The following is a 26327-nucleotide window of genomic DNA, read 5'->3' on the forward strand; positions in this document are numbered from 1 at the left end:
TAAAAAGGGACATAATAAACTCTTTAAATCTGAGAATAAAACTACACTTCTTCCCACTCAGGTGAGATGTTAGTAGAGAAATAACAAATGCCTTCCTTCCAGCTGGTCTTTGTAAGGTTGTGGCCTCAGGATTTGTGTTCCTTCGCTCTACTTTTGATGTAATCATCAATAATATCTCACCATTTCCTGTCTGTCAACTGGTACGCTGATTGTCAAACATATTGTTCGCTTCCTGTGTGGTTCAATGTCAAAGGCCCTGCTGCTACTCTGACACATCATGTGCACGACATCTGCCTTCTCCGCCCACTCAGTGACTATATTGGAAAAGGCTTTCAGGTTTCTTTGACATGATCTGTATTTTGTAAATCCACACTGACTGTAACTCAATAAAGTCCTTCTACTACATATTTCTGCAGATCGATTCTCTCATTACGATTTTGACCATTTCAGCTCCAAAGTGAAGCAGGCACTGAAGCCAAGAAATCGCCTGCAACCTCCTCCCTTAACCTCCTGAATGGGTGGGGATGATCTCATTTCAGGATAAGTGAAAGAAAAACATAACATGTCCTAGAATAGGATATGACCAATGTGGGGTGACTCCTTTGTAGAATAAGGAGCTTGAGTGTGTATTATTGGCAAGAAAACCAAAATATTCTCTTTCATGAGGAAGGGATTCATCTACTTTAAAAACGTCTGAAAGACCATATCTGCTTGAATATTAAGACCTTTGGGCAGGGCTTTGCTTCTATTTCCAAAAGCCTGCTCCCTGGCTCTCTCGCTATGGAATTTCCTCCCTAATGAAGCTCACATGTCCCTGTCTCTCCTCTCTTTTGGCCCCATCATCTGCTCTTTTTCTTTACCCAAGTCCAAACTGGAGATATGGAGGATATGATTGCACTCTTATCTCAAGGACTGTCACAGAGAGGAGGAGCAGGTCTTTTCTCTACTGTCCTAGAGGGTAGGACCAGTTCTAGTACTCTGAAGGGACAAGTAAATTTTGATTGACTATTATAAGGAACTTCTTGATAGTAAGAGCAGTTTGGCAATGATACCAATTTCCTAGAAAGAAGGTAGGGTCTCCTTCTCTGGGTATCTTCAAAAGGAGTCTGGAGAGCTACCTGTTGGGAATGCTTTAGCTAGAGATCCTGCATTGAGAGAAAGGTGAGAGTAAATGACTCATGAGGCCCCTACAGCTCCATAATTCTTTTGCTCTAATTAAGCCTGGCTGAGATGAAAGCCACTTACTTCCAGGATTGTAGCAAAATTTCATTTAAAACAGATTTTGGCTGTTTCACTCCAACTGTTCTTAATTGGGTTCATTGTTTTTATTATCACCTCTATTTTTTGTTTTAGGAATGGAAACAAACCTTATGTGGTCATTTTTATTTTGTGAATTCCTTAGCGCTTTTTAAGATAGGCATGGAAGAAATTTTTTCAAGCAATTTAATTTGAGGGTGCTAAATCCCATTTTCATTTCATGCATGCGGGGGTGGGGGGTCACAAAAATCCGAATCTATTTTACGGCCATTTTCTTGAGCTGTTAATAAGCATGTGTGTTTATCCTTCTTATAACTGTTTTTCTTTCAAGGGGAATGAAAGAAGACAATGTAAGGTAAAACACACATTTATTCCTGGATCTTACCTATTGGAAATCTAACAAAGTTAACAAAATGGCAAAGGGACTGCATAAATTTTTATGTTACTTCCTGGATCTGTTTCCTTATTCGCATTCAAGACCCATAATGAGTACATTAAATTCATCTCTTCCCTTTTCCCAACAATAAGAGGGATTTTGCTTAACTTGACTTCTGGCTTGGCTGCCTGAGAAATTAATGGAAGCAAATGTTATTAAGTCCTCTGTCCTGCGACAGGTTGGAGCCAGCTTCCAATTTTCATTTTTTCAATGGATAGATTATTGGACAAAACCCAAAACTAATAACAAACAACAGAGCTTATACAGTCTCTTTATAAAAGAAAGAAAAAAGCAGCGTCCCAGATGTCTCTCATCGTGTCTACCATGTTCCTTAAACGTAAAAGAGATGGGCAGATCCTTACCAGCTAACAATAAACTTTTAGGAAGACAACAAATCTGGCACAGAATCTGCCAGGGCTAGTGATAGAAGGAGAATCATAGTTTCTTTCTGGAAATCTCAGCCAGCATCCAAAGCCACAGTATTGATAAAGAACTTTTCAAATTCTTTCTGTCCTCATTATTGTAATTCTGTCCCATCAGGTAAGATTTACTTTAGAGAGATCCTATAAATGAGAGATGTCCAAAGGATTTTGGCCATCATTCCGAATTGTAGGTACAGACTCATAACCTACAGATTTCATAGCCCTACTGTAAGGCTACATAAGGGTCCTTACAAACCCACTTTAACAACCAGAACCTGCATAAAGAAAAGGAGATCTCGCATGACTATAGACAGAAAATTAGAAGGCATTTACTTCTTGGGAGGAGGGCAATGACCAGTGTGAGAACTATGGTGTTAGAGGAAAATTTTGAAAGTGCCTTGGACCTCAAGAAGATCAAACCAGTCCATACTCTAGGAAATAATGCCCGACTGCTCACTGAAGGCAAAGATGAAGTACTTTGAACACATAATGAGAAGACAGGATAGCCTAAAGAAGACAATGATGCTGGAGAAAATGGAATGAAAAAGGAAAAAGGGCCAACCAAGGGTAAGACGAATGGATGGTATCCGTGAAGGGACTGGCTTGACTTTGAAGGAGCTGGGAGTGGCAACAGCTGACAAGGAGCTCTGGAGTGGGCTGGTCCATGAGGTCACAAAGAGTCGGAAATGAAAAAATGTTCTATCCATTTCTTTCAATTGGGTATTTATTTTATTTGCTGAATATTGTTACATCTGTCAGTTGGAACCTATGCCTAACTTTCAGAAGTGTTCACAATTTTGTCATACACAGTCTTACACAGCATGACCAAAGGTCAGAGATTATGGATGATGTAGTCCAACATTTGGAGGACCAAGGTGCCCATCTGCCTTAGACAGTTTCTCTGTCTCCACTTCACATCACTCTTGACAGCTAGTGTGAGTGAGGAAACAATACTGGTTATTTTTTACATGAGCACCATAGGGAGAGAGCAGGCACAGGAAATGACAGTAGGTTGGCATTTTTTTTTCACCAGCATTTCTATGTGAAGCAGAGTATCTGGCATGACCTGTGTCAAAGTACAGATCAGTGACAGCTGAAACACAACTAGCTGATGTGGTGTGACTTCACACAACCTGACATCATTACTGATCCCAATACACATAGCATTTTCCCTTTATGAAACTTAAGAGCAACAGCCAATACAAGTTCTCTGATGGGGGAAGAAAACTATAAAAAGTCAGTTTGAGTGGAGAGGAAGGGGATATGTGGATCCATCCTTAATTGCATCTATCAGAACACTTTATTATACATTTACTTCGTTAAAATATGCCTGACTGAACATCTGTCCCCCAGAACAAATGCCAAGACTTCTCATTCACTCACTTGCGTGCACACACTCCTGGACATGAGTAATCTCAAAGCACAGCTTCAATATTATTAGACAAATCAGTATAGAATCAAAGTGTGCTTTGACTTGATTGCATGTGCTTGGTTTTAATTGTCTTTGGACAAATTTGCATGAGAACAGGGTGGATTACATGGTCATTTCTCCCCTCTTTCACTAAATTATGGCGTTTAATTTTGCCTGTCAATGTGCTGAAACCTCACTGACAAGGAACAGTGGAAACATAATTTAGATTAGGGAAAGTAGCAAAGCATCCAGCTTTTTCCCAAGCAAGCCAACTACTCTGCCTGAAAAGACTTACTGGCAGCTTTGGAAAGGGCAGCCAGCAGCTCAAGCCTTCTTGCCAAGGAAAAGAGGAAAAGACAAGACAATGTGGTGAAGGTAGGACAGAGCTATCAGCTTGAAGGAAAACTGAAGAACAAGCCACACATCTCTTCTTAAACAGACCTGTTTCCCTTGGTAATTCTCTGCATAATTGTTCAATATGCCTGTAATATATTCCTTCAGACACATGTTTCACATAAAGGAAAAAGTCTCAGGTTTTATGAGCATACTGTTGGTAAAAGTCCAGCAATAAAATCTGTATAAAGAGAAAGTTGTGGAGGAAATAGATTGCCAACAAGAGCAGACAGGCGAACCCAGGCAAAGGAAATCCATCCCTAAAAGGCAAAACCATCATTTTGAACTGGACCTCAAAACAAACTAGAAAACAGTGTTGTTGGTGTAATGGTGGCATAAAAAGGCCATTTTCCAGGCAACAGTGTTTAAGATGTATTCTGCATCCACAGTAGTCCTAGTCTTCAAAGGCAGCTCTGTGCATCCCATTTTACAGCAATCTAACCATGAATAACTGAATGTCAGCTGTCTCTGTCCAAGTGGCATTTCAATCTAAACTGACATTCCAGTCTAAGATGGTAAAAGATCATTGATCTCACTGAATTATCCTTTGTAATCATAATGAATCAAAGAAAATCTCAAGCAGCAAACCTTTATCTCCGGGAGAAATAAACTGTCATCTAGCACAGGGAGAACAACAGACCCCTGGGCAGATGAACAGGAACTTCCATATTATGTGGAAGAGTGCTCAAACCATGATGGTTTTAAGACTCAAAATTTATCATTTATGGGTGGAGTGTAGATTTTGAATACAGGTATTGGGTCCATCCACAAATTGCCAAGGATGTCTGAAAGAGGTCCTGCCTAAAATACTCAAGGGCCATTGCCAGTCACTGCTGACAATACTAGGCCAGAAGGACCAAATAGTCCAATTAGTATAAAGCATCTTCTTATATTCCAGGTCTATTCAATCTTAACAAGGTAAAAATGAGAGGTGAAAACTTCATTAATTCAGTTGTTGCTGAATTCCAACTCACAGTATTCACTACAGCTATACTAGCTTAGACTACTGAGTGTTCCAGTCCTGCATCTGGGGAACCATCCAATTCTCACTTCTGGCCCATACCCAATGTGTTTTGTATTTTGCAGTTCAAAATATATTACAGGACAACAAACAAGGCTCAAGTTGCCAGAACCAGCTCCACAGGCAAATTCAGGAAGAGATCAAGCTCCAAGATAAAACCATGTTCTGTGGCTAGGTCTTCATAGGGGTTGGTGGGCCAATAGGACCATTCCTTACCAATGAGATGTCCTGACCAGGGCTTCTCATCAACAATTGCCAACACCTGAGCAGCAGACTGTATTAATTGTATTCATTTACTTTATTTTTATCCTGCCTTTCTCCAGATAAAAGGGACTCAAGGTGATACACAAGCCCACAACTCACTTGGTCAGATTTCAGCATTATGATGAAGTGTATCATATTTCTATTTAAATGTAATCATTTTAGGGAAACTGGTCTGTATAAATAATATATATTAGCAAATTCCAAAGTTTATATAAAACTTCCCTCTTTTGTCTCCTTCCTGTTGTGATATAATCTCACTGAGCTTTAAGTAACCTTCTCAATAGTAGCATGAAATCACACTACTCCAGGCATGTAGGCGGGGGGGGGGGGGGGGGGGCTTGAGGGGCTTCAGCCCCCCCCCCCGAAATTCTCATGGTGGTTCGCGAAAAGGCCTTACTGGTGCATTATTTAAACTGTTATGTTTATTCATATCATGATCTGATCACCATACTCAATATATCCCATATGCATGGTGGTATTGGGGTAATGATACAAAAGGTTTGCTAGGCTAGACCCTCTTTCACTCAGACCCAACCCCCCACCCCCAAAAAAAACTCAGCCCCCCTCCCCCCCGAAACGAAATCCTGGCTACGGGCCTGCACTTCTCTGCAAGGATTGAAGTGCATAGGACTGCTGCAGTCTGATGGATAGAAGCCAACATGCTTTCTGTTGCCTGATTCTCTTTGTCTCACACACAGGAGGCCCACATGCCCAGAGGATGCACAGTGCAATATATCCCAAAACAGGTGGATGAGCCCTCCATCCTAGTCTACTAAATTATGCTGTCTCTCTATCCAAGATGTTCCACCATGCTTCCCAATGTCTCTTTTTGATCCATTATCTTTCTATCATCTCTACTGTTCCCACCAAAATCCTCATGTGCTTTGGGAAGAAGTAGAAATTAAATCTTTCAGATCACAGTTCTCTTGAGAGATGACAAGGATTCTTTACGTGCCATGGAGCCAATGAAACATGTTTACTGCTGTTGTTGTGAGACTTCTTTGCAATGGCATAGCCTTCCGAGGTGCCATCTGCTTCCACCCACCTCCCTGTGTAGAGGGACAATCCCGGATGTGTTAAACCCAAAGGTATACATGTGCGTCATATTTTCTTTTCTTCTCTCTTGCTATATTTAGACTGTATTAACATCAGAGATGTTCAGTTGGGACTTTGGGTAGGTGTTTTCTTGGCTTTGTAGGTATGAGTGGCACAGATAAGGAATACAGTATGACCTCTCTATCTGTGAGACTGGTATCCACAGTTTCAATTATCCACATGCAACAAAATATGTCTTCTCTGGACATGTGTATGGTATTCTTGGACCAGAAGTCCTTCATTTCAATAGGGTTTGCTATTATCTGTGGTTTTGTGTATCAAGAAGAAAATGGGGAAATGTATCCACTGTGGATATCTGCTCTTATCTGCTAATAGTTTCCTCTTTTGTTCTCCTTTTTCTCTTTTATTTCATTCTTTTTGGTAGAAAATTCTGTAGCAGTTTGTCAAGAGGCAGAAGGGTTGAGGAGGAGGAGAGGGAGAAACCCAGGGAGAGTCTTGTTTTTGTAAATGTAAACTTCTGGTATAAAGAAACACCTAAGCCCCAATGAAGAGGCTAATTCTCTTTGAGGTATGGAGGCGAGTTCAAAGGCAAGTCTGTTGGTGCTACTTGAATTTCAGATGAGTTAAAAAGGAAGAAGAAAAAGAAGCCTCTTTGGCATCACAGAGCAAAAGCTTACACGGCTTCTTGTGAAAAGCAATTTATTTTAGATTATGGCACAGCAACTATCATTTAAACTGCTAGGGTTTGTAATTGAACTCTGAAGAACTACCCTCTCCCCAAACCCTGGCTGAAGTAATAGGTTTCCTCAGACTCATTTGAAGCAGCAGCCATGTCTAACCCAGTTAGGGGGCTGAAGAGGGCTGAAGGAGCACTGGTTAGTGGCAAATAGTCCCTAAAGGACCCATGCTGTGTGTCACACTTGCAATGATCTTCCACTGAAATCCAATGACTAGTGTGAAAAGTCAGCTGGGCTGCACAGGAAGGAAAAGCAAAACCATCATTTTAACCTGTCTTTGTTTATTAAAGATTGCATTTTACTCCAAGGAACTCAGATTCACTTCCCATTCTTTACAACAACACTGTGAGGTAGATTAAATCATGTACATAAGTAATATATTGTTATGGATCCATTTTTCCCTCCCAACCAGGCCCGTAGCCAGGATTTCGTTTCGGGGGGGGGGGGCTAAAAAAATTTCAGGGGGGGTTTCGGGGGGGGGGCTGAGTTTCGGGGGGGGCTGAGTCTGAGTGAAAGAGGGTCTAGCCTAGCAAACCTTTTGTATCATTACCCCAATACCCCCATACATATGGGATATATTGAGAATGGTGATCAAATCATGATAATAAACATAACAGTTTAAATAATGCACCAGTAAGGCCTTTTCGCGAACCACCATGAGAATTTCGGGGGGGGGGGGGCTGAAGCCCCCCGAGCCCCCCCCCCCCCCCCCGGCTACATGCCTGCTCCCAACCACCCCTTTCCAGAGCTCTGACTCTTCTCTTAGCATCTTCCACCAAAAGAACATTAGACTCAAAGGGGAGCAAGTGTAGTTGGTTTGGGGCTAACTTCCTCTTCTCTGGTACCAGAGGCGGCCCTAGGTAATTTTCAATGGTAAGCAAACAGTATTTTGCCCCCCACCCCAACCAATCACTGATATATATTTTCTGTTTGTCGTGGGAGTTTTGTGTGCCATATTTGGTTCAATTCCATCATTGGTGGAGTTCAGAATGCTCTTTGATTATAGGTGAACTATACATCCCAGTAACAACAACTTGCATATGCCAAAGTCTATTTTCCCCCAAAAGCGCCTCAAGAGTGCCCCTGGGCAAAATCAACTATACTGCAAATGCTTACTTTGCGTAATGGGTTGAGCCGCCCCTGTCTGGGACCTTTCAAAGCCCCCACAGATTGCCACATATATCAAACATAGGACACTAGGGCTGCTTTTTGTCCATACCTGGATTAGATCTTCCTTTTGGCCTTTCTTAGACCTCTCTTTCCATTTCCATGGCTTGCATGTCATTCCTTGCTATTCAGCACACTTCTTATTACATTGAGGACTATTTTATTTAAAATGTATCATGGAGATTGATAAAACAATGCTATAGTTGCAACACAATGTGTTCCTAGATCAGCTTTTCCTCTTTTTCTGATATTTATAATCAGGCATACAAAAGTTAATGCTCTGGTCCTGAGAGGAAGATGCATGGGTGAAAATTTGCTCTGCACACAGCAAATTGTGGCACCGATCCCTGGTTAAGAAAGATCCCTGTCTTTTCAAGGCATCACTGTAACAGACAACTGTGAGTTACATGGACCAGCTGTCTCACTTGGCATAAGGCCATTTCCTAACTTTAGGCATACATTAGGTACACATAAGAAGATATATGTGGGTGGATATTGTATTCTTTCCAGTAGAGCAGAGCTTTCCAAACATTTCATGTTGGTGACACACTTCTGACACATACATCGTTTCTCAACACAGTAATTCAGTTTTACTAATAAACTGGAGGTTAAACCAAGCCCTTACAAGAGATACAAAACACGCATAACTGTATAGGGACAAAACATATCTCATGAAAACCCTTCATTAATATATTTTAAAATATTTACTGCTTATTTCACATAGGCTCAGAGGTTCCTCCTTATATTTGAGTGACACACCTACACAATGCAGCTGACACATTAACATTAGCTACATTCAGCAAAGGACAAGAGGGATCCTCTCACTTCTGCAGGAGTCTACCGTATACCATGCAGCTATATACAAGTCTACATGGGGACCACCAAACGCAGCGGCCAAACACAAATCAAGGAACATGAAAGGCATTGCAGACTACTCCAACCAGAGAAGTCAGCCACAGCAGAGCACCTGATGAACCAACCTGGACACAGCATGTTATTTGAGAACACAGAAATGTTGGACCACTCCAAAAACCACCATGTCAGACTACACAGAGAAGCCACTGAAATCCATAAGCATGTGAACAATTTCAACAGAAAGGAGGGAACCATGAAAATGAACAAAATCTGGCTACCAGTATTAAAAAGGTCTAAAATTATAACTGTAAAACAACAAACACAGGGCAACTCCAGAGAGGAAACAATCAGGGATGGCTGATCACCTCTCAACAAAAGATTCCCCCGGCACCAACAAGCCACACAAAAAAAACCTGCTAGGCCATCAAATGCTAATCAAGGTGACCAAATGAAATATTCACACCTAGCTCCAACAGACACGAGTTATTTCTCCCACCCTGGACATTCCACAGAAATATAAACCCAAATTTCCTAGTTTCCAACAGACCTCACAACCCCTGAGGATGCCTGCCATAGATGTATGTGAAACGACAGGAGAGAATGCTTCTAGAACATGGCCATATAGCCCAAATAACCTACAACAACCCAGTGATTCCAGCCATGGAAGCCTTCAACAATACATTGACACATTAACATGTTGCAAAACACCGTTTGGAAAGCTCTGAAATGGAGGATTGCCTGGATACACACACACACCTACATTTTGACACCATTTATCGCATGAATAAAACTGAACTAAAGTAGAAATGCCTACATTTGTTAACAAGCTTACTTCTTGTACAGCCTATACTGGGTCAGGGTTTTGATTTTTTCAATAGAAATGAACACAAAACTGACGAACTCTAAAGTAAAAGTCTGGACTAGCCAACTCTGGGAAGCACAAAGACACCTTCACTGAATGAGACATTTCCTCCCACTGTCAAGCATGGCTGCACAGGGCGGCCTTGTGAAGCAATCTGTGGTGTGAGTCATAGCCACCAATGGCTGAAACATTCTTGTCCAGTCACTCAATACAGCAACCTCTGTTATGCAATGCTGATGTTACAAAATCAAGGTGAAAGTGGTGAAATTATTTGCTTGTTGTGAGCCTTCAAGTCATTTAAATTTATGACAGTCCTAAGGTGAATCTATCACAAGGTTGGTTGTTTTGTTTGTTTTTTTGTGTGTGAGATTTGCCCCATTTCTGCCCTCCCAATAGAATGTAATGTCCTTTACCCCAAATGTTTCATACCGGAAGAGTTTTGGATTTCAGATTTTTGGGAGGATGTTGGAATATCTGTATTTTCATAACCCTACCTGATGATCTTAGCTTGGAGAGGGAACATAAATCTAAGGAATCATTTATATTTCATATATACCTTATACACATAATATGGTAATTATACAATATTTTAAATATTTTTGCACATGAAATAAAGTCTAATTATTGGAAAGCCAAGGTGTCACTACTTCGCCCAACCGCATGAATGATTTCAGATTTCAGAATTCTGGAACCTCTACTTTCACTCCTGTTTTATCCATTATTTCAAAAATTGTCAATTAAAATTGTTTTTGGACTGCTTTTAGGAGCATTCTCATTAGATTTTAAAAATTTTATTAATTGGTCTTTCTTGGTCCTTTGACTTGATAACCCTTGTGGCCTGGGAGGCGATACAAAAAAAAAAAACAAAAAAACAAACAGACTGGCAAACCTTTAATACAGTCTTAGGTATATTCCTATTCTGAAAAGGAGAAGATACAGTATCCCAATCATTTGTCTAAGTCTGTCACTTGGACATACCAACTATCTTTTTCTGAGTATAAATGAGATGCAAATGTCAATGCACAGTATTTCTCATGAATGCAGACAGAATTATTCTATCATGGTTGTGGTTATTATTAATTTACTAATGTCTGGTCCCCCATCCCAGTACAGGTCCAACCCTGCTCAGTTCTGAAAATCAGATAAGACTGTGTATGTTCAGAGTAGCATAATAAAAGCAAGCAGAAGAATTTCTCACTGCTATGTTTCCATAACACATATGCATGCATCATACTTACTTTATTCTTCATTCACTGTTCTTCCCTTTTTCTCCCTCTGCAGTAAATAGCCAGTTACACAGAAAACTGAGCATCCCACATGTTTTGCATTGGCTCAGTTGTGTAATTTGCTGTTCTTTCAACACCAGTAAAAAGTAGCAAAGCCAGCACAGACTTTCAGAAGCATTAGTACAATGTTCCAGGATAAAGCTTTCTTTGCTGGGGCAGTTTACTATTTGCCAGATACTCAGATCCAAGGGCACCTTGGGTATCAGATAAGTAAGAGAGCAAATAGGAAGCCCGAAGTCTTGCATTGGTGCAAAGCAAGAGCATCACAACCTTTCTCAGGGATGAAATGCCAGTTGAAGACTATGTATCAGCAGTTGAAACACTGTACAACCCTGCAGAACCAATATGCATAGTGTCACTTATCCATGGTGTCACTTATTTTCTTAAGTCCTTCTACACAAGCTACACCCTCTTCTTGGTCCTTCTCACACTCATCCCAATCAAAAGGGGTTCTCTATTTATCCATGCAGTCATGGAACATATTCCCAATGATAAAGGACCTGCTGTCTTCTGGACTACTTCACAAGAATGTCAGCTTCAACTGGAACATAAGGGCAACCTAAATGATGAAAGGTCTGGAAGCCAAGCTCTATGGAAGTTAGGTATGTTTAGCTTGGAGAAAATAAGGCTGAAACGATAAATGATAGCCATATTTAAATATTTGAGAAGATGTCATATTAAGTAGGAGGCAAGCTTGTTTTCTGCTAATCTAGAGACCAGGACTCAGCAATGGATTCAATTTGCAGGAAAGGGGCTTCCATTCAAACATTAGGGAACCTCTTGATGCCAAGAGCTGCTTAGCAGTAGAATATGCTGCTTCGGCGATCGGTTGAGTCTCCTTCTCTGGAAGTTTTTAAACAAAGGCCGGGAGTGCTTTGTGTGTTCCTGCATGGCAGAAGGGGATTGGTCTGGATGGCCCTTGCAGTCTCTCCCAATTCCATGATTCTATGAACAAACTTCAGTTCTCTCCTTAACTACAAGGTGTTGGAATTCAACCCCACACTTCCCAAGTCTCAAGTCCTCAATGAGGAGCAGTTAGTTTAGTATAGACTATGGGTTTCCCTTCCCCCATGTATCCTGAATGACAGTTTGGAATGTATTTCTTCTCTCCTCTCTGTTTCTGCTCTCATTCTGATTGGTTGTTTAAAATAGATACTTTTCTACTGCAATTCTTTTTAAATCTGATTTCTGCCTTCTTACACTTTTAGTAGGGAGAGTATGTGCTGTGTGCTTTGAGATCTCTCTCTGCTTGTGTTTCAGGAGAGATGTAGTGATTGAGCTTTTTTGTCTCTTGAAACCTTAGACGAGATGGGTGTTAGAGTAGTTCAGACCCAGTCCTTTAATTATTAAGAAATGGAGTTATTTCTTATTATTGTAAATAAACCTTTTGTGATTGTTTAAGATTGGACTCTGCATGTTTGCCTCCTAAGCTCTTATTTTTTTTGCAGCCACGTCATACAGCACTTCACGCTCTGCACACTAATGAGCTGAATGCTCAACTTTAAGTGTCCTATTTGTTTTCGGATGATTGCTGTATATTTAGGGTCGTTTTCCCTAATAAAAATGGTTATGGGCCGAGTCTGAGTGCCCAGACTGTGTGCCCAGTCTAAGTGCCCAGTCTCTCTGTGTGTGCTGAAAGAAAGAGCTCAAGAGCCCTTGAAGAGCAAAGAACCAGATGTGGTCTGTGCAGATGCCAATATGACACCACCATACATTTACAAAGGAGAAGAATATAAGGCTATATACCTTTGGGACCACAGCTTTGTGGCAGAATATAACCTCTGCACATAAAACGGCACAAGTTCAATTCCTAACACTTCCACATAACAAATGAGGCACCTGATCACGTGCGGTCTAAAACCTAAACTAGAAATAGTCTGGCCAGAGATAAAACAGCTTGTGGTTTGCCCAAACGAAACCATGGAAGAGCTATAGCTCCATATGAGTGTGTCAAGCCAAAACTACACTAGAAAACTGTCTGTTCCACAAATTAGTATAGTAGGGCTGAGGGAAATTGCCCTATATACTCATGTAGAAGTCTAGTGGGGAAAAAGACCTCAAAAAAACCTGGGTCCACCTGTCCATGGGTCAATGCAGCTACTGAATCTTAACGCTTACATAACAAAGAAACATTCACTTCTCTAAATTGAGTAGCAAAAGGAAAGAGCTTAGTCTGCAATAGGAGAACCTAAAGGAAGCATTTGCCCCTGTTGCTCTTTTTGCCAATATGCCGCTTCTGCCCCCCTGAGACAACATTGGTGTTTTTCCCTCTCCATTGACTTACGGACTTTCCCCTCTCCTTGACTTATTCACTGGTCATATCAAAATCCATAATTTTGGGCCCAAATCCATCCTTGACTTATACATGACGTCAACTTATACAAGAGTGATATACGGGTTCCTTCTTTTAGGTGTGGATTTGCATAGGCAATTTTCTTGATTCTCTGCGCAATGACCTTCACAAGCATATCCCTAGTCAATACGTGGCGCATACATACTGATGTATCACCAAAAAAAAAAAAAAAATTACAGCAGTGGCAATAGGAAAATGGACCAGCCCTCCCCAATTTCTTCATTTACATGCCAAATCCCATTTGTCGCTTTTAATTTGCATTCTGCTGAATTTGATTTCTGTCTTTTCTTATTATTCAAAAGGCACACAAAGAAGCCCACCCAACAAACAACAACATAAAGCTCACCAGATGCTTTCAGAATGAATATGCAAACAAAGTAAGAATATAAATTAGCGAAGTAAAGTAGCAGGTTGTAAGAATGGAACATTCACATCTCTTCCCATTACGCTCAAGAGTTAATTGCTGGATTCAGCTTCCCACGTCTACGCCACAAACAGACATTTCCTGTCCAAAGGAAAAGGTCTTTGCCATCTGAACTGCCACCCATTAGATGTGAGAGCCCACGTCTTTTTCTATGACACGTTACAAGATAATTTTAGAAATCCAACTGGAGAAAAGAACAATATGTCAGAAGTAATTCATGAAAAAATTATGTGCTTTTCATATTTAAAAGAGATGAAGTGGAAGTTGTATGAAGTGCATTAAAATCTTATGGGTTGTATGCATGCAAATACTTCTAAAATGCATTCTCCAACCCCTACACATATGAGTTGAAGGCCCCGAGTTTGGTTCTGCACATAACTTCTCATCTCAAAACTAATTGTTTTTAGCAAAACTGGTATTGTTCTTGTTGCAGAAAATGATCCCCCAAGAGATCAGCTCATTACTCTGATTGTTTGTGTTCATATGTGTTTTATATACAAGTAGTCATGTTCCAGCATCCTCAAGCAAGGCTGGGAATTATGTTGACCTCCAGATTTTGGCTACAAGTCTCAATGGTTCTGGCCCAGCTTACCTGTCTGAATGTATATCCTGCTATAAACCATCACGAAGTCTAAGATCGACAGGAGAGGCCCAGCTCTCAGTCCCGCCATCTTTGCAAGCGGGAATGGTGGATACAAGAGACAGGGCCTTCTCAGTGGTGGCTGCTCGACTATACAACTCTCTACCCAGTGACATTAGATTGGCACCCTCCCTCTCGTCTTTTAGAATGAAACTCAAAACCTGACTATGAGACCAAGCATTTAAACAGTAGAGGCAGCAAATTTAGAATGAGACCCAATTTGTGTGAAGGACAATGGACTGACCTGGACTATGATTTCAAACCTGCGTGATGTAAACAATGTTTAGTAGCTTTATATTTTAATTGCATTATCATTTATTATTGTTGTTGGCATTGAATGAATGTCTGTTCTGAAGCTGCCCTGAGTCCCCCTCCGGGGGTGAGAAGAACAGGATACAAATATGTGAAATAAATAAATAGCATCCTTAAGTCAACATAGACAAAAGTGAGAAATGTAGGAAGTTCAACATTAGCTGGAGGGCTAGATGATTTCAACCTAAAGATCTGCATGGTGGAAAATAAGGAACTGTAACACTATGTAACATGACTTTTGTTCCTGGGTTATAAATGTCATTTCCTAATTAATTCTATCCTTAAAACATGGAAAAAGTTTTTTAAACTGCAAAAACTTTTGTTTTTACAGGACATCTTGCAGCAGATTTTGTTATAGTTTTACAATTAATATTGAAAATATAATAACTACTTTCAAAGTAAATAAAAGATAAAGGTTTCACCTTTTACATTAAGTCTAGTTGTGTCTGGAGTGTGGTGCTCTAAGCTGAAGAGCCAGTGTTGTCTGTAGACACCTCCAAGGTCATGTGGCCAGCATGACTGCATGGACTGTCATTACCTTCCTGCTGAAGTGGTATCTATTGATCTACTCACATGTGCATGTTTTCAAGCTGCTAGGTTGGCAGAAGCTAAGACTAACAGCAGGAGCTAACTCTGCTCCCCAGATTCGAACCGCTGACCTTTTGGTCAGCAAGTTCAGCAGCTCAGCAGCTTAACACACTGCACCACCGGGTTAAATATAGGAAATAACACTTTCAAATCAGGAACAGATTTTTTTCCCAAATGTTGTTACAATCAGCCCTCCACCTTGGCTGAGGTTAGAGTTGCAGGTCCCCTGCAAAAGTGGGAAACCTGCAAATAAAAACCCACTATTTCAAACCTAAAAGAACATTTCGCTAGAAATCTCTAGGTTCTCAGCATAACTCTGATCAACCTCCACCAAAAGTTGACTATAGGGTCACACTAGAGGACCTAAAGATGCCTAGATAGACTATGGATGAGATCCTTCTTGGTGGTGGCCCCCCACCTCTGGAACACCCTTCCTAGAGAAATAAAACAGACCCCCATCCCTCCCTCCTTTTGTAAGAGCTTGAAGACCTGGTGGTTTCAACAAGCCTTTGAGAATGACTAGTTCTAGCTCAGCCCCAGATATTGCTGAATATAGCCTTATTTTTCCTACCAGTTACCTCTAATAGGTCACTTCCTCTAATAGGCCCCAGAAATGAACAGCCATAGACCATACCTGTTATTGTTGTTGCCTGCTATAGCACTGCACTTAATTTCCCGGGACCTCTAGAAATTTTGAGCTTGCTCTAGCCTCAGCCCAGCTTTTAAATTGCCTTGAGCAGGTAGGATTATTTTTAATATATATATGTGCTATTGTGACAATTTTATGCTTATATTGTTAATTTTATGTTTATGTTGTTTACTCTATATGTTTTGATGATGTTACTTGGAAACCGCTCTGAGTCCCCTCGGGGAGGTAAAGCGGTATATAAATAAAGTTTTGTTGTTGTTGCTCCTGCAGAATTCTGGGAAATGTAGTTTAGGGCAGGGCCTTTGGAATTCTTGCTAATGTAAGATTAGTGTAATGTGAATGTTTAAATGTAATTTTGTGCAATGCCTGTGAATGTAACCTGATTGCATTAGCAGAGAGTGTATTGATTCTGAAAGGGTTAATCAGTCAAGCCTCTAATGAACTGTGAAGTTGTGACCCTGAGTGTGCCTGGAACACGTAGGGAGGATCCAGAGATAAGTTTTCATTCGTCCTTCTCACTTCGGTGCTTTTGTCTTGTTGCTGTCTTTTTTGGTTAGGTGTCAATGCGAGTTTGTGCAGTATATTTGCTCTACTGAGTAAAGCTATACGTTTGCTTTTACTGAAGTCTCAAAGTGTCCATTCTTCTAAGCTCCAAAGCTTCTGTCGCACTCCGACAATTCTTGGATAGAACAGTCCTGGCTTCCCTAAACCACATTTCCCATAATTCTGTAGGAGTAAACTGGGAAATAGGGAGACAAAAGCCTCCGTTCTATAACACTAATGTGATCCCACCCTATGTTAATCAACCACAAGTCATTCTGCTTCCTTGGAGATTAGGACGCGGAACAATGGCTTCAAACTACAAGAGAGGAGATTCCATCTGAACATTAGGAAGAACTTCCTGACTGTGAGAGCCGTTCAGCAGTGGAACTCTCTGCCCCGGAGTGTGGTGGAGGCTCCTTCTTTGGAAGCTTTTAAGCAGAGGCTGGATGGCCATTTGTCAGGGGTGATTTGAATGCAATATTCCTGCTTCTTGGCAGGGGGTTGGACTGGATGGCCCATGAGGTCTCTTCCAACTCTTTGATTCTATGATTCTATGATTCTATGAATCATGGAGTTGGAAGAAACCTCAAGGGCCATCCAGTTCAACCCCATTATGCCATGTAGGAACAGAGAATCAAAGCACCATCAACAGATGGCCATCCAGCCTCTGCCATGCTCCAAAGAGGCAGCATACTCTGCAGATAAACAACTTTTACCATGAAGAAGTTCTTCCTAATGTTTAAGTGGGGATCTTTTTTCCTGCAATTTGAATTGGTTGCTCCTCCTCAATGTGACATCCTTTCAAGTATTTAAACATGGCTATCATGTCCCTTCTCAGGTAAGCTCAGCTAAAACTCAAGGCTTGTGTACCTAAGCAGACCTGAACCGGACTCATTAGAAGCAGAACAGAGGCAGATATAATCCGTGGAAACCTCTTCCTTCCCACAGTTTGGAAAAAATAAATAAAATGCATTGTCAAAGTTGAGATGTTTTCCTTGTCAAGAGAAACAGACATTGACACCGCACTTTATGTCTGGCTCCAAGGGAAATTGGGGAGGCAAGGCAGATTTCCCCATTCATACTAGAATACTGTTTCCCTGCCTCAGGCAAGACTTTCTTTCCCTGCCTCTCCCTTTGTAGAAAGGGACGGATACAGAGTAAGAGTGGGACAAATACAGACCTCCAGGGGTGAAGAATCAGTGTAGTTTGATGCCACTGTGACTACCATGGCTCCAAGCAAGGAATCCTTCCTGGGAGTTGTAGTTTTATAAGGTCTTTAGCCTTGGGTTGCTGTGAGTTTTCCAGGCTGTACGGCCATGTTCCAGAAGCATTCTCATCTATGGCAGGCATCCTCAGAGGTTGTGAGGTCTATTGGAAATTAGGCAAGTGGGGTTTGTATATCTGTGGAATGTCCAGGGTGGGAGAAAGAACTCTTGTCTGCTGGAGGCAAGTGTGAATGTTGCAATTGGCCACCTTGATTAGCACCCAATGGTCTTGCAGCTTCAAAGCATGGCTGCTTCCTGACTGGGGGGAATCCTTTGTTGGGAGGTGTTAGCTGGCCCTGATTGTCTCCTTTCTGGAATTCCGCTGTTTTTTGAGTGTTGTTCTTTATTGACTGTCCTGATTTTAGAGTCTCTAAAAAAATACGGGTTGTCTTCTTTGCCACAGAGTGATAATGCCTCCCTCTTTCCAGGTCCTATATCCCAGGAACTGATCCCAGGTTTTCTGCTTTACACTGGACTATATGAGTCCCCACTGCAAGATAATCTGAGATAAACAGAAAACCTGGGATCAGATCCTGGGATATAGGACCTGGAAGGGCTCCTAGTTACATAAAAGAGGAAATGTCAAACAGTTGTAGGTTTTTTCGGGCTGCGTGGCCATGGTCTAAAGGCATTCTCTCCTGACGTTTCGCCTGCATCTATGGCAAGCATCCTCTGGGATATAGGACCTGGAAGGGTTCCTAGTTACATAAAAGAGGAAATGTCAAACAGTTGTTGTAGGTTTTTTCGGGCTGCGTGGCCATGGTCTAGAGGCATTCTCTCCTGACGTTTCGCCTGCATCTATGGCAAGCATCCTCAGAGGTAGTGAGGTCTGTTGGAACTAGGAAAAAGGGTTTATATATCTGTGGAATGACCAGGGTGAGACAAGTGAAGCAATCAATACCAGCTGAAAGCCACTCTTCCACACAGCTATGATTTTTATACAGAAGCTGGATGGCCATCTATTAGGAATGCTTTGATTGTGTTCCTCTATGGCAAAAGGGGGTATGTTGGATGGGGATGGCCCTTGGGGTCTCTTCCAACTCTATGAATCTAAGGCTGGATCTACACTGCTCTATAATCCAGTTTCTGAATGTAGATTAATTGCATTGCAGTGAAGATCCAGAACTGGGAGGACCAAAGGTTTCAAATCACTGCATTAAAGGCAGTATAAGGTGAAAAGGGTCCTAAACGATATTTTGGTTCTTTCCCTTTAAATTGCCAAGGAACACTGGGATTTGGAGTCTTTGCTGGAGTAATCAGAACTCTCAGAGCGAGCTCGGACTCAGGCGCCACACTACAACTCCCAGAAACCCACGGGGCAAACATAGTAGACCCCCACAGAGCGACTAACTGTGCACACGTGTGAAAGGTCCTCCTCGTTGCTGAACCGCTCTGACTTGAGCTGAAGAGACACGATGGTTTTAATGCACAGTTTTAAAAAATAAATGAGTCTTGAGACAGGCGCGCCTTGGCCAGGCCTACCTTGTATGGCACTGAAGGACCTTCCTGGCTCTCGCTGCGCTGCGGCAAGGAAAGGGTGCGCGGGGGGCGTGGCTAAAGGGCGGCGGGGGCGTGGCTAGTGGGCGGCAAAGCAGCACAGCCGGACATGGAGGGGAGGGGGCAAAAGAGAGTGAGTTCGCAAAGCACCACGGGAAAAGAATGCGAGCTTTGCATCTCTGTGGAGGAAGTCTATGGGAAAGGAGGCTGGAGCGCCTTTGAGTCTCAGGGGGCATCTACACTGTCCAATTAACTGCAGTTTGATGCTACTTTGACTGCCTGGCTCATTGCTATGGAATCCTGGGCTTTTGTAGTTTGATTGTGGCAAGTTCTTGGTGGTATGGGCATACCAAATCACCTTGTCTCTTTCCTGAGGAATCATAGAATCAAAGAGTTGGAAGAGACCTCATGGGCCATCCAGTCCAACCCCCTGCCAAGAAGCAGGAATATTGCATTCAAATCACCCCTGACAGATGGCCATCACCCCCGACAGATGGCCATCCAGCCTCTGCTTAAAAGCTTCCAAAGAAGGAGCCTCCACCACACTCCGGGGCAGAGAGTTCCACTGCTGAACGGCTCTCACAGTCAGGAAGTTCTTCCTAATGTTCAGATGGAATCTCCTCTCTTGTAGTTTGAAGCCATTGTTCCGCGTCCTAGTCTCCAAGGAAGCAGAAAACAAGCTTGCTCCCTCCTCTCTGTGGCTTCCTCTCACATATTTATACATGGCTATCATATCTCCTCTCAGCCTTCTCTTCTTCAGGCTAAACATGCCCAGTTCCCTAAGCCGAATCTGTATAAGGACCAAGTAGCAACAGTCAGAACTGACCATGGAACAACAGACTGGTTCAGGATTGGGAAAGGCGTATGCCGGGGTTGTATACTCTCACCCAACCTATTCAACTTGTATGCAGAACACGTCATGCGATGTGCGGGGCTTGGTGAATGCAAGGCTGGACTTAAGACTGCTAGAAGAAACATTAGCAACCTTAGATATGCAGATGACACCACCTTGATGGCCGAAAGTGAGGAGGAACTGAGGAGCCTTCTAATCAAGGTGAAAGAAAAAATGCAAAAGCTGGGTTGTAGCTAAACACACACACACACACACACATATATATATATACTTTACTTCTATACCACTGTTCTCAGCCCGGAGGCGACTCACAGCGGTTCACAACACACAGGAAAACAGCAAAATTCAATGCACCAATATAAAAACAGTTAACAACCTAATCTAATACACAGTTAATACACAATTACTATAATAACCATTCACTAGCGTCTCATCACTAAAAAACAAGATCCAGATTCGTCATCCATTGTTCCATTCCTATGTCATTACCATTCATTGCACTAATTATTCGAACGCCTGCCCAAATAACCAGGTCTTTACTTTTTTGCGGAATACTATGAGAGATGGTGCTAATCTAATGTCTGTGGGAAGGGCGTTCCACAGCCGGGGAGCCTCCATCGAGAAGGCCCTATTCCTTGTCCCCACCAGCCATGCTTGTGAGGCTGGCGGGATTGAGAGCAGGGCCTCCCCGGAAGATCGCAAAGTCCTGGTGGGTTCATAGGCCGAGATGCGGTCAGCTAGGTAGCTTGGGCCGGAACCGTTTAGGGCTTTAAAGGTCAGCGCCAGCACTTTGAATTGAGCCCGGTAGCAAATCGGTAGCCAGTGGAGTTGGCACAACAGGGGGGTTGTATGCTCCCTGCGTTCCGCTCCTGTTAGAATCATATATATATATATATATATATATATATATATAAACAAGATTATGGCAACCAGACTGATTAATAACTGGCAAATAGAGGAAGAAAATGTGGAGGCCGTGACAGACTGTATTTCTAGGTGCAAAGATTACTGCAGATGCAGACTGCAGCCAGGACATCAGAAGATTTCTTCTTGGGAGGAGAGCAATGAACAATCTTGATAAAATAGTGTAGAGACATCACACTGGTAACGAAGATCTGCATAGTTAAAGCAATGGTATTCCCCGTAGTAACCTACGGATGTGAGAGCTGGACCAAAAGAAAGGCTGAGAGAAGGAAGATAGATGCTTTTGAAGAGTGGTATTAGAGGAAAGTTGTGAGAGTGCCTTGGACCACGAGAAGATCCAACCAGTCCATACTTCAAGAAATAAAGCCTGAGTGCTCACTTGAGGGAAGGATATTAGAGGCAAAGATGAAGTATTTTGGCCACATCATGAGAAGGCAGGAAAGCTTAGAGAAGACAATGATGCTTTGAAAAGTGGAAGGAAGAGGGGCCGACCAAGGGCAAGATGGATGGCTGCTATCCTTGATGTGATTGGCTTGACCTTGAAGGAGTTGGGGGTGGTGACGGCCAACAGGGAGCTCTGGCGTGGACTGTTCCATGAGATCACGGAGAGTCGGAAGTGACTGAATGAATGAACAACAACAACCACAATGCTTTGGCAGAGAAGGCTAAAGACCATGAAAAACGACAACAGCCAGGACTTCATAGCACAACAATGTTATAGTGTAGAGCAGTGGTTCCTAACCTCTGGTCCTCCAGTTGTTTTGGACTTCAACTCCCAGAAATCCCACCCAGTTTACCAGTTGTTATGAATGTTAGGAGCTGAAGTCCAAAACAACCGGAGGACCAAAGGTTGGGAACCACTGGTGTAGAGAATGCACCCAAAAGGCAGAGCAATGCAAGCATTCAAAGGCGATCAGCACTGTTTCCTTGGGGTGCATCTACACCAGGCATGGGCAAACTTCAGCCCACCAGGTGTTTTGGACTTTCATAGCATTCCATAGCAATGTCGCAGTGTTGAGATACACCAAAAAGGCAGAGCAATGCAAGGATTCGAAAGCGATCAGCACTGTTTCCTTGGGATACATCCACACCAGGCCTAGGCAAACTTTGGCCCTCCAGGTATTTTGGAGATAATGCAAATTATACCCTAGTCCCTATTCACATACAGTGGCATGGGAACAACATCCCACAAGGCTGAGAAGGTGCATTCATGAGTATTGCAGCCTCAGTGGCAGGAAAATATTATGTAGTGTGAAATCTCATGTTTCAATACAAACTCCAAAAATCATATGAAAACAGCTTTGGTAACTAACACCACCCACCACCACTCCCAAGTCGTAAAATTTGAAGTGAGGACTGTCATCATGACAGTCCTAAGGGTAAAAACCCAACATGGATATTTTGATGCAAGATTGTCGATTCGTATCAACAAACGCAGGATTTCATGTTTTCACCAGAAGCAGATCATTTTGAAAGCTTTGTTATAGTTGTGCCTTCATGTCATTTCTGATTTGTGATGACCCTAAAATGAATTAGTCATGGGATTTTCTTGGCAAGATTTGTTCAGAGGGGGTTTCCATTGAAAGAGTATGACTTGTCCAGAGTTACTCTTGGGGTTTCCAAGGCTAAGCAGAAATTTGAAACCTGAGCCTTATCTACACTGCCATATAATGAAGTTTGAAACTGTATCATTTGGTCAGTGTGGAGAGTCATATATAGCAGCTTCAAACAGCCCATGAGTGTAGATGGGGTGTGGTCTTCTGAAGTCCTAGTTCAGCATACAAACCACTACAGATGCTAGCTCTTACTGAAGCTGAAGGGGTCATTGTTGTCAATTCATGGCCAAGCCAAAACCAAATGCTTTGGATTAAAATAAGGACAGCAAAAAGCCATTTTTGCTCCATTACTCTGAGCATTTCAACAAAATTCAGAAAGAATAGAGGAGATGGGAGAGAGGCAAAAACATGGGAAATGCAGAGAGCACGAATAAAGCTTCACTTCCAGAGGTCCTGGCACCCCTGTACTCAATGTAGAGGAGGTCACAGCAGATGGCTGAAATACTGTAGAACAATTTTGGGCGATGTATTAAAGTGGTTGCCAGGCCATGAACTGAAGACAAGCTCCAGCAAGAGCCTATTACTAGTGCAGTGGAAAATGGAATTACAGAGAGGAAAGGCTGCCATGAAAAAGCAAGCATAAGGAGAAAGAAATCTCTGTTGCAAAATAGGATGCCTCATTCGTAAATCTCTCACCCCTTGTCTAACAATGGAGCTCATTTAACGGCCTTAGAAATCAGAAAATATTGCAACTGTTCAAAAGCTATACAAAGGCACGCTAAGTAATACTTTTGCAAGTGAGGGGCCAGGCTGATGACGTGTGGACCCTCAAGCAACTTTTGTCAAAAGCGCAGCAAATCTGTAATCACGACCACACAATGGCAACGGCAGAAGCTAAACCATTATGTAGAGGAGTTTGTTTTTCCCCTTGTCGAAACAATATGAAATAATGAGCTATAATCTGGTCTGTATTTTCTATGCCTGTTGCAGGGCAGATGTGAAGTCAGACCACATTATCTTCTCCCCTTCATCTTCCATCGACTTAGAAATGGAGATTGAGCCAGAAAGTGCTGAATCTATGTATATACTATCAAAAGTCTTTCATAAATCCTTGAACTTCTGACAAAAGCAAACTAAGTTCCCCACAATAAGCTTTCGAGGTAAGCATGAAAACTTCAGATTCTTTTTTAAACCTACTGAACTTTCACACCTTGTGACGGCGCGTGTGGCGCCTCATATATTTTGAACTGTTAGTTGCAGGATTTTAAACTGCCATTTTATTTCTGTCTACCTTGTACATGTATAGTTAAATTTCATTGGTTACTATAGCTGTCAATTTATTGTTGTTGTTCACCAATTGGTTTGTTTCCCCAGTTCAGTTGTTTAGGCTCCGCCCCTTCCAAGGGAGAAAGGGAAGGTTTCTCCCTCACCTTTTTTTTACCTCAGTAAAAGACTCATTGGATGGACGTGTCCAAAAGCTTGGCCCAAAAGCCCCTGGTCAAGTCATTTTTTACTACCAGTTCTTAAGTTTTACCCCTGAGTCTTATTCTTTATGTTCAAACCCCCTGAACGAACATGTGAAGACCTCAGGCGCCCTCACACCAGTTCTTTGGCACCATAGGAAGGTCTTGTCCTTCAATTTAGGCCACTGAACTGGGGTTGTGGTTTGCTCCGGCATCCATAGCCATTGAGAGAGAGGGAACCGGAAAAGCTTCTCAGCTTATTACTCCTGGGACCCTGGACTTAGAGTTTATAAAGTATCTTTTCCCAGTTGAAACATAAAGTTTGTGTCAAAGAAAGAGAACTGTTAACAATAAACATCATTTCGAGTTAACTGTTGTGTTCTGGTCCTTGGGAGTTCCAGTTTCCCTAAAGGAGGGCAAGAAAGCAATCCCCTGGGCAAAACAGTCATGTCCATGCCTCTTTCTCTATAGCCCCAGGCGCGATGGCAAACACCTCATAATCATATGGAAAAGCTCTGTTCCAGTGTAAAACACCTATAAACAATGTATTGTCGAAGGCTTTCATGGCCGGAATCACTCAGTTCTTGTGGGTTTTTTCGGGCTATATGGCCATGTTCTAGAGGCATTTCTCCTGACGTTTCGCCTGCATCTATGGCAGGCATCCTCAGAGGGTGAGGTCTGGAGCTGGGGAAAAAGGGGGTTTATATATCTGTGGAAAGACCAGGGTGAGACAAAAGGCTTTTGTAAGATGGGCTAGGTGTGAATCTTTTCAATTGACCACCTTGATTAGCATACAATGGGCTGACTGTGCCTGGAGCAAACTCTTAATGAAGGTGATTAGATGTCCCTGCCTGTTTTTCTCTCTGTTGTTTTAATTTTAGAATTTTTTAAAACTGGTAGCCAAATTTTGTTCATTTTCATGGTTTCTTCCTTTCTGTTGAAATTGTCCACATGTTTGTGGATTTCAATGGCTTCTCTGTGTAGCCTGACATGGTGGTTGTGAGAGTGGTCCAGCATTTTTGTGTTCTCAAATAAAATGCTGTGTCCAGGTTGGTTCATCAGGTGCTCTGCTATGGCTGATTTCTCTGGTTGGAGTAGTCTGCAGTGCCTTTCATGTTCCTGGATTCTTGTTTGGGCGCTGCGTTTGGTGGTCCCTATGTAGACTTGTCCACAGCTGCATGGTATACGGTAGACTCCTGCAGAGGTGAGAGGATCCCTCTTGTCCTTTGCTGAACGTAGCATTTGTTGAATTTTCTTGGTGGGTTTGTAGATTGTTTGTATGTTGTGTTTCCTCATCAGCTTCCCTATGCGGTCAGTGGTTCCCTTGATGTATGGCAGGGACACTTTTCCTCTGGGTGGATCTTCATCTTTACTCTTGTGGCTTGTTCTTGGTCTTGCAGCTCTTCTGATGTCTGAGGTGGAGTATCCATTGGCCTGTAGAGCCCAGTTGAGGTGGTTCAGTTCATCTTGGAGGAGGTGGGTTTCGCAGATTCTTTTTGCACGGTCTGCCAAGGCTTTGATGGTGCTTCTTTTTTGACTTGGGTGATGGTTGGAGTTTTTATGTAGATATCTATCTGTGTGTGTGGGTTTTCTGTAGACGGTGTGACCCAATTGTTGATCTGGTTTGCGGATGACTAGGACATCTAGAAAAGGCAGTCTTCCTTCCTTTTCTTTTTCCATAGTGAACTGGATGTTTGGGTGGATGCTGTTAAGATGTTCCAGGAACCTGTTGAGTTCTTCTTCTCCATGGCTCCAAATGGTGAAAGTGTCATCCACATATCTGAACCATATAGTGGGCTTTTTGGTTGCTGTTTCAAGAGCTTGTTTTTCAAATTGTTCCATGTAGAAGTTAGCTATGACTGGGCTGAGAGGGCTCCCCATAGCTACTCCATCTTTCTGTTCGTAGAATTCATTGTCCCACTGAAAATAGCTGGTGGTGAGGCAATGGTGAAACCACCAGCTATTTTCAGTGGGACAAGTCCCTCTACCAAACACTTAAAAACAAGCTTTTGTCAAACTGCACAACTTTCTTGCTACAATTAGCTGTTCAAGTTAATACCACTAAAACTATGTGCTACTTTAAGCACAATATT

General features: G+C 42.2%; 1 protein-coding gene across 2 annotated transcripts in view; it reads right to left on the bottom strand.

The window, feature by feature from the left end:
- Positions 1 to 19479, bottom strand: part of FHIT (fragile histidine triad diadenosine triphosphatase) — a 939513-nt gene extending 920034 nt beyond the window's left edge. For both annotated transcript variants that reach the window (XM_060766458.2, XM_067465536.1), the window contains exon 1: positions 19424 to 19479. The gene's annotated coding sequence lies outside the window, so the exon portion shown is untranslated. The remainder of the gene's footprint in view (positions 1 to 19423) is intronic.
- Between the last annotated feature and the right edge of the window lie 6848 nt (positions 19480 to 26327).

This window comes from Anolis sagrei, chromosome 2 (assembly GCF_037176765.1).
Source record: "Anolis sagrei isolate rAnoSag1 chromosome 2, rAnoSag1.mat, whole genome shotgun sequence".
NCBI lineage: Eukaryota > Metazoa > Chordata > Lepidosauria > Squamata > Dactyloidae > Anolis > Anolis sagrei.